Here is a 9,583-nt window from a genome sequence, read left to right on the forward strand (position 1 = left end):
TCCAGCTCCTCTGGGCAGTGAACAGCGTGTGGCCCCTGACTCGGAAAAGGGTGTTTAGTGTGTGCGCGGCCTTTGTCACGGTCTGGGCCCCACACGCATAAAATGGGACAATAATAGTACCTACCTCTTAGGTTGGTTGTTAGAATTTAATTAATTTTAACTCTTGTCATTTGGTTGCAGAATAGAATTTTTTCATCCTGATAACAAAGAAAAGCAAAGAAAAACTAAGTATTTTTGTCTGAATAAATAATATCATCTGAAAAATACTAGAATCACCATATGCAAGTATTCTATATACTTATCAAGAATTTTGATTTGCTGTGCTTATCTTTCTCGCTACAGACATTAAACACCTACTGTGTACCAGGTGGATACTAGGTCCTGGCACAGACCTGGTCTCATGGACTGCACCCAGCTGAGTGATCTCATCTTAGCCTGTTGATTTGTTTGTTTTTTAATAAAATGTTCCTTTTTTATGATTAAAAAAATAATGCATACTTCCAGTAGAAAAGTTGAGAAAACTTTTAGAAATCTCTCTTAAAAAACACATCTCTCAGGGACTTCCCTGGTGGTGCAGTGCTTAAGAATCCACCTGCCGATGCAGGGGACACGGCTTGGAGCCCTGGTCCGGGAAGATCCCACACGCCAGGGAGCAACTACACCCGTGAGCCACAACTACTGAGCCCGCGTGCCGCAACTACTGAAACCCACGCGCCTAGAGCCCGTGCTCCACAAGAGAAGCCACCACAGTGAGAAGCCCGCGCACCACAATAAAGAGTAGCCCCTGCTCGCCGCAACTAGAGAAAAGCCCGCGCGCAGCAACAAAGACCCAACGCAGCCAAAACTAACTAACTAACTAACTAAATAACTAACTAACTAAATAAATAAAAACTCTCATGTGTTCACAAAGATAAATGTTTCTGGATTTCTTTGCAGAATTGTTTCTCATAGCAGAAAATTGGAAATACCTCAATCTCTGTTTAGAGTGGAGAATGAGTTTCCTTCTCCTAAATCAGGGCATAATTATGAATCAATTATTCATAATTATGAATTATTATAATTACCTTTCCAAAAAGGTAGACATTTAAATCAGTAGACTTTGGGTAAATAATCAGGCTCACAAGGGAAGAGCTTGGAGACATTTCATTAAGTAAAAAAATCAAGTTTTCGAGTGAGTAATATACATGGTCTATTTATGTAAGAAAAAAGAGCTCTGTGTGTGTGTGTGTGTGTGTGTGTGTAAAATGACTGAAAGAATACATGTCACATTGTTAGTAATGATTATAATTACCTCTCAGGAGGCTAATGGGAGAGTTTGCTGGGAGTAGGGAGAGAGAGAAGGGGAAATTTTTCACATTAAGAATTTTTCTTTTACATGTAGAAAGAAATTTTAGAAAGCACAGGAAAAAAAAAACATATTCCACCACTCAGATATTAAATACTTACAATCTTTATTTTATGCACATTAAAAAAATCGGATCATTTTGTATATACAATTTTATATCCTTTTTTTTTAACCACTGAGCTTCACATTGTAAGCATTTCTCTGTGTCGTTTGTGATAGTATCATTACTATAATTGAATCCAAATATTCAGATAAGGTAATGCCTCTACGGTAAACTCCCTTTCATGTTGATACCAAGAAATATGAGGCTCTGATGTTCAGTTCCTCTCCAACCATACCATGGCCAAGGGTAGCTCAACAGAAGGAAAACAGAAGCATAGATAACTGAAAAACAGGAGAGTAAACAAATCTTTGCCACTTCATGGGCCTGAATGTGTAATACCATGCCACCATGCCTCATTAAATCATGAGAGCTAAAATTTTTTTAAAAAAGAGCTAACAGGAAATGGTTAATAGACAGGGCCCCTTGAACTCTGCAGCAAACACAAAATAACAAAAAGTTTCAAAGGAAAAGCAGACCACAGAATAGGACCACAATACACATCTGTGAAAATGATTTAAAGTGAGTAAAAAATGAAGTAGAGGCTTTTTAGAAGAAAACAGAAGAAAGCTAGTCCAGGAGAAATAGGAAGCCGAAAGCGGCTGTTCACATACATATGCTGTATCATGAACTCACTTCAGAAGACTTAGTGAGCATCTGTGGTGAATTTTATGTATCAACTTGGCTAGGAAATAGTACCCAGATATTTGGTCAAACATTTTCTAGATGTTTCTGTGAAGATATTTTTAAGATGAGATTAACATTGAAATCAGTAGACATGGAGCCAGCTGATTATCTTCCATGTAAGTGGGCCTTACCTATTCAGTTGAAGGCCTTAATAGAAAAAAGACTGCTCTCACCCAAGGAAGAAGAAATTCTACCAGCAGACTGTCTTCAGATGGAGCTGCTACTTCAACTCTTAACCTGCGTCTGCAGCCTGCTGACCTATCCTGCAGATTTTGGACTTGCCAACCTCCACAATCTCATGAGCCAATTCTTTAAAATCAATCTCTCTCTCTTTCCATATATGTATTGGTCCTGTTTCTCTGTAGAACCCTGACTAATACGGCATATAAAATGTGCTAGACACTTTGCTAGGCACTCCTTGCAGCTACTGAGGTAGGGCAAGAATCACACAAATAGAGGAGACTTCGTAGGGTGTAATGACATTAGGCCACAAGCACTGTGACAAAGGAGAATGTGCAAGGTACAAGGTGGGCAAATATGAGAGAGACATTATCAGCTTACAGCGTTCACAGAGGCATCTAGAGAAAATTATGTCTGGGCTAATTTTTAAAGAACAATGAAAAGACAAACTAAAATGTCCAGAAGCCCAGAAATAACTGGAGCAGCTAGTGCACCAGAGAAGCAAAGATTTTTAAAAAATAGTAAAAGTAAAAGCAAAGATGCAAGTTTAGTTTGACATTTCCTCTCCAGTAATGCACGGTTGCTCGGTGCCACCTCAGTCCTGAGGCGTGAGTTATTTTCCAGTCGGGCCTGTCCCTGGGTTATGAGAGCGGTCACGGTCTTAAGCTTTCTCCTTTCCATCTTAATGAATCATTTCCAAACACATCTTCCGTAAGATTGAGCACCAGCTTTGCACAATGGAAATCAGGTATCCGCTTGAAGGATTTTAAAGAAGGCTAGGAAAGAACTTGAAGATCAGCTTATCAACAGGCTCTCTGGCCACTAGTCCCAAAGTACTCTTTAAAAATCGAATCCATATGTACATAAGAGCAAAGTTTAAATCACAAAATGTTAGCGTCAGAAGGGATATTTGCACAACCTGTTACTTTATAGTGAGGAAACTGAGGCCCAATGAAGTGAAGAGAGTTCCTTAGGGTCACACAAGCAGTGGGAAGTAGGCCTGGAGTCCACTGTCTCTGAACTCTCAGTCCAGGACTTCTTCCATTCTCTGTACTGCCATTTACACAAACTTTGAAATGATACGATAGACTAAACCCTGAGTTCGTTAATGCTCTGAACCTCCTGAATCTGATTTTTAAAATATTTCATGCTCCTTCCAAAAGAGGCCTCTGCTTTATGACAGTGTAAAAGCAGCATTTAAAGAAAGGTCTAAGATATGTGCTGTAATTCTAATAAGCAGGCAGTAATCAAATATGGCAGAGGGTGGGGATGGGAACACTGAGTGGAGAGATAAGTGGATACAAATTGGTGTTTTTTTTTTTTTTTTTTTTTAAATTAATTAATTTATTTTTTTATTAGTTTCTGCTTTATAACAAAGTGAATCAGTCATACATACACATCTGTTCCCACCAAATTGGTGTTTTAAAAGCTGGCAGTGGCTTCTATCCTTCTAAGCAGAACAGAAAGAGAACTGGGGGAAGTCCATGTTCCTGCCTGCCCCTCTTCCCCCCTGTCCCCTAGTGCCCTAGCTTGCTTCTGTAGGTTGTTTTTTCCCAGCCTTTGATCTGGAGACCCAGGTAGATTTGAAAACCTTCTTTGGTACATTTTCTACCAGATGGCCTCCACTGCTATGCTTCTCCCAGTCCTGCTGGGATTTCCCACAGGGAGGGAAGCTCAGCTGGTCAGCCGAGTCCCCACACTCCCCTTCACTGATTTGCAATGGACCTTTGGTGCTCCTGGCCACAGGCTCATCCTGAAGGAACTTCACTGCCCTCAAGACTGGCTCTCAGTGGGTGAAAATATAGCTTCCAGGAAATGGAAAGGAACTACTCCATAAACTAGAAACCTGGGGAGCCTTGCTAAAGTTCCCTGCCTGTGCCCACCCCGCCCCCTACCCCGTACCCCTCCCTCCCCAACTCCCTCCCTCCCCACCCTCCCGCACCCTCCCCACCCCTCCCCCACTCCCTCCCTCCCCACCCCTCCCCACCCCTCCCCCCAGCCCCAGCCTCTGCTCCACAACCCCTCCATCAGGGTCAGCCTAGGCTAACCTACCTGAATCCACTCTCATTTTTGTTTCTAGAAGAATCCTTGGGACTATGGGTAAAGAGAAACCTGGTCAGGGGACATTTAGGTGCTCTCAGATCTTAGCCCTCTCCTCCTCCCTCTGATGAGGTGTCAGTTCCCTCATCCTTGGTCTCTGGCGTTCATTCCTAAAACTGCTCTTTGGAGAGAACTGAAGTTTGGGGTGGGGGAAACTAAAAAGAGTGAGAGTGAAACCAAGACTTCACAGAGGAAGCCGGTTTAGGAAGGTTTTCTAGTAGTGACAGCCACTGGAGAGTCCCTCAACCTCCCCCCGTGGACACCAGCAAAATCAGTTCCAGGATCAGGAGGGAGTCAGTGTGAGGGTGCTGTTAAGGCCCTTCACTCCATCAAATTCTGCTCTTCACGGGACAGTCCTTGTATAAATTGGGCTGCAAATGGCCAGATCTCTTCTCGTATTCAAATAACAGCTAAATGTGTCTGTGCAAGGTATACTTTAAATGTTGCCCTTTCTGGGAAGAGTTGATGAGAGATAAATTCCCGCTTTCCACTAAAGCCATGCAAATTCTCTTTAATTTTATGCATGGAGTTAGACTACTCCCCTACCCACCCCCCCTTTTTTTTGAAATATGGAGACCATGACCTTTTGTTAAAGATCGTTTTTCCCCTAGATTACTTTGTCACTAAGAAACAAAGGGCAGCTATCTATTTCACTGTTCAGGAAAATACACAAGAAAGAAGAAAGGAGGAGGAGAGGGAGGCGAAGGGGAGGAGGAAGGGGAAGAAGAAAGAAGGAGGGGAGTCGAGGAAGGTGGTTACTCTGTCTAAGGGGGGGTTAAATAGTTTAGTGTGTTTAAGCAGTAAACACCCTGCTGTTCAGTCTTTAATGGGCTGTTCACTTGTCTCTTCAGCTTTCATTTATTCAAGCTGGATTTCATGACAGCTACACTGTCCCATTATGAAAGCACCAAAATCATCTCTGTGTTCTTCTACTGCCAGATGGTTGGCTCCTTACTGTTTCTTGGGGAACAAGGAAAATGAAATACAAACTGAAAAAAGTACGACTTTTGTAACTTTGCCAGCAGCCCTAATGGACAGTGTGGGTAGGGGGATAGCAGCCAATGTCTGTGGTAACTCAATCCCCAGAATCCTAGAATCACAAACTGCCAGGATTCCAGGGCAGGCCCCTACCCTCACGCAGAGAAGCCCAAATGCTGATGGATACAGGGTTTGTCTCTTCTCTTAAAGGATCAAGTAATAGGGCTTCCCTGGTGGCGCAGTGGTTGAGAGTCCGCCTGCCGATGCAGGGGACGCGGGTTCGTGCTCCAATCCGGGAGGATCCCACAGGCCGCGGAGCGGCTAAGCCCGTGAGCCGTGGCCGCTGAGCCTGCGCGTCTGGAGCCTGTGCTCCGCAACGGGAGAGGCCACAACAGTGAGAGGCCCCCATACCGCAAAAAAAAAAAAAAAAAGAACCTCAAAACCCCTTGGCCAGTCTTAAAAATATCTCAGCTCTCCTTTGATTGCTCTTTTCTTTGAATTACCCAGTTTAACATCTGTTTTGTTATTGCTTGTTACTTTTTTCTGGATCTATTTCTACATTTAGTTTGAAACTGAATGTTATATTTCAATCAGGATCTGGGCTCATGTTGAAAGATAACAAAGATAATTCCCGGCCATGGTATGTCTTATTTCCACTCAAACCTCCCAATATTTTGTTGCCATTTTCACCACCCTGCAGCCTCAGATTTGGCTGGTTGCCTTGGTCTTTTCCTGCCATTGCTTGTTTCTTTTTCTTAGGGTCTGTCCATCTTGCTCTTATGTCTCTCCCATTCTGTTCACCTTTGCATCCACAGTGCTTGATACAGTTCTAGGCACACAGTAGGCACTCAATAAATTGGGGGGAATTGGCTAGATGTGATAAAGGAGTGGTATAGACTTTAGGAGCTCAGAGAAGGGGAAGAGCAGATGGGGATTAGAAGAGTCAAAGAGAGCTTATTGAGGAAGTGACATTTGGAATGCTCCTTTATGGAAGGAAGATGTTTGGATGGGCAGAGAGGATAGGGAAAGGTGGTGTAGGAATTATGGTAGAGTCAAGGTTTTCAGGCACAGAGTAGAGTGCCAAATGCAGGAGGGAGAGAGGCAGTGGGCAATAGGGAAAGAGAGATCAGGGTTAACTCTGAATGTCCACTTCTCTTTTCGTTTTAAGAATTCTGGTGCTTTCCATCTCAGAGAACCAGAAAGAATGTGAGAGCATACAAAGAAGAGGTGACCGCTCTCACACTGGTGGCTTTTCCCACAGCTTTAGCAGACTGTGGCACCACTCGGGAGCACCGTGGTCTTAAAGCCCAGGCCTGGCCTCCCCATTCTGGGTGCAGGCTATATAGATGGGTTTGAATGAAGCTGAGAAAGGAGTCACAGGGGCTCCACTGACAGGCTGAAAGTCACTACAACAACACTCCATAGCAGAAATCGGGGTGCTTGTTGCCAGGTGGGTACCCTGGGGAACTGACCTGAAACAGAGGTCAGAAAGCTTCTTGTGACTCTTCACTGCTGGGGTTGCAGCCAGTCTTGTTAGAAAAACCAAAAACATGACTTCCTGAAAATTTTTGTTAAGGCAAAAAATGGGTTTGTTTCTTTGGCAACAGAGAGTCCACTGTGGGAAAGGGGTTTTCTTAGCACCTAAGCTGTCCTAGCACTTTGGACCCTGAGTACTCAACATGCAAAAACTTTGCAGTAGCCTTGGGGTCCAGCCGGACCCTGCCCTGTGGTACAGTTTTAGCTCAGCCTGGCTTTTATCAGCTTGAGGAGAGTGAAACAGCTCTAAGGTGGAGAGAGGAAAGATTGAATCACCATTTTACAAAGATCACCCTGTTCAGGGGCAAAACCAAATGTATTGTATTTACCATATTCATATTATCATGTCTCCTATCGTTTTCTTTTTTTCCTCTATGTTGACTCACCTTTTTACTTCTACACATTTATTTTAGATGGGAAACCATTGTATCTCTACCATATTAAGTATCCCTCCTGCCTTAGCCTAGCTTCTCCAGAAAGCAAAGTTAGTTACAAAGCCCTAGATTGTTGGGAACGTAAGTCCAGTGGTGCAGGACAGGGGAATTGAAACATGGAAGGAAGAAAAGCCAATACAATGGGGCCTTACCACGTTGGCCTCTGCTGCAGGCAACTGGTACTCCATCCCACCGGGACCTTCTGGAAAGCCTCATGAAATGTGTCTCTCAACTCTCCATCTGGGTGACAAAAGTGGTAAGCAGTCATCCATCATCTTCCAGCCCCTTTTGGTCAAGAGTAGCTCCATGGGTTTTAAGTGCCTCGTATTTCCAAGTTGCACATGCTTTAGTACAGAATTTCCAAGGGGATCCTATCCAAGGCAACAGAGAAGTCCCAGTGCCAGAAGCAGACTGAGAAAGGTGCAGGCTCAGACAAGGTGCTCTCAGGTTCCACGGGTGCAAAAGAGATCCACTGGACCAACATGGGTTGGCTGCTCACCCATGGAAGGCTCCAGCATTCTACACAGAGGTAGCAGGCTGGTTGGAAATTGTCAGGGGAGGACTAAAATCTTTCTCACCCCACCCCTCGGTTCTGTCGCTGTGTTCACCTGAGGGTTACTCTACCGGGGCTGGGGTGACTGGGATACAATGTCTAACTTGGCTAGCAGGCGCCCACTCTGTGAAGATGGTGGGGGTGGAGGGGTGGGAGTGGAGGTAAGGGTGGCCTTGTAAGCTAAGCACTCTCCCAAAGTGTCTACTACACATGAGATGGGTGGTCCACTGTTGCAGTGGCATGACAGTGACTAGGGAGGGGTACTTCTGGGGGCTAAAACAAAACTTGAGACCAGCACAGACACAGCCAGCCCACGGGGTTCGTAGACGATCTACCACCAAAGTCGATGGGTCGGCCCCTCCCACGGTGGGGCACTTTTCTACCCTCTCCCCCAGGCTGCCCAGTGCAGTTTCCTCTCCCCTTGACACTGAGGCAGTGCTGGCACTAGGTGAGGGAGGGTTGCTGTGTGGTTTGTGACACCATCTGGAGGGAACAGTGGGACAGCAGAGGGAGCTTCCTCAAATTGCACATAAATAACACTTTGCTCATCCCCTGATTTGACTTGTTTCTTTTTTTTTTTGACTTAAGTGTTTCTGAACATTAGAGTTCTCTACCAAGTAAAAGGAAGTTGGGAGGGGAAATGTCACCTCTGTAAAATATCACTCAAAGATAACTGAGTGACTTGCCAGTATTTTGGAGACAGCAAGAAAAGAACAGAAGTGGGGCCTCATCCTTCGATTTTCAACACAAGAGAAAAAGAGGAGTTGTTCTTCAGCAAGTAAGTACATTTACTATTATCTTAATATGGGATAGCTTGGTAGACCTAGTGACCAACAACCTGACAGCTTTTTAAACAAACATACCATCTCTCTTACCTCCAAGATGCATACTTTCCCCCTCAAAGGGCCTTCGGGGGTCTCTTATTCCAACATACTTGGAGAATCATCATCAGAGTTATGGCCCATTATTTTAAGTTTCCTAGGTGGTAGAAAATATTAATTTTGTAGGCTGAATTTGAGTTTTCCAAAACCAGCAAAATTCTGATGAACAAGTGAATCCAAGCTAATCCTGACTAAAAATGGAGTGTGGCTGATAAAACAATCCAGTTTGGCTGAAAAACTGGCTCAAAGAGGGGTCCCAAACATTTCCCGGGTAGCACTAGACTATGTCTCTGGTGGCAATCTGAGAGGATCTCATAGGAGCACAGCTTTCATTTTTATTCCTAAAGTTTAATATATTTACTAAAAAAAAAAATCAGCTTCCTCACATTATAATACATAATATAAATAAGTAATGTTTTCAGCATGTCTTTTCTCTTCCTTTTTTACTGACACTTTTCCGTTGATTGAGATCCTCTACCGCTTTAAGACATATTCTTTGTGTAGAAGTATTCAAAAATGGGAACACTTTTTTTTCTATGTTAATATATTAAGAAAGAAGTAGTTTCGTGACTTAAGTAACGCCTTGGACAAAATATGCCCTTCCCGGTGCTCTGTGTTTTCGGTATGTTCCGAAGAGAGTCCAAGCTTTCATGGGTGGGCTTGCTGATATCCAGGGCCCTTATAGTTAGTTCTCTGTGTTTCTAACAGTCTTCATCATCCCTTCTGGCATTGGGAGCTTGGTGGTTGGTTCTTGGAACATGCATGCACAGGCAGGGTCACCTCCCCAGA

Source organism: Hyperoodon ampullatus (genome assembly GCF_949752795.1).
Source record: "Hyperoodon ampullatus genome assembly, chromosome: 5".
Taxonomy (NCBI): Eukaryota; Metazoa; Chordata; class Mammalia; order Artiodactyla; family Ziphiidae; genus Hyperoodon; species Hyperoodon ampullatus.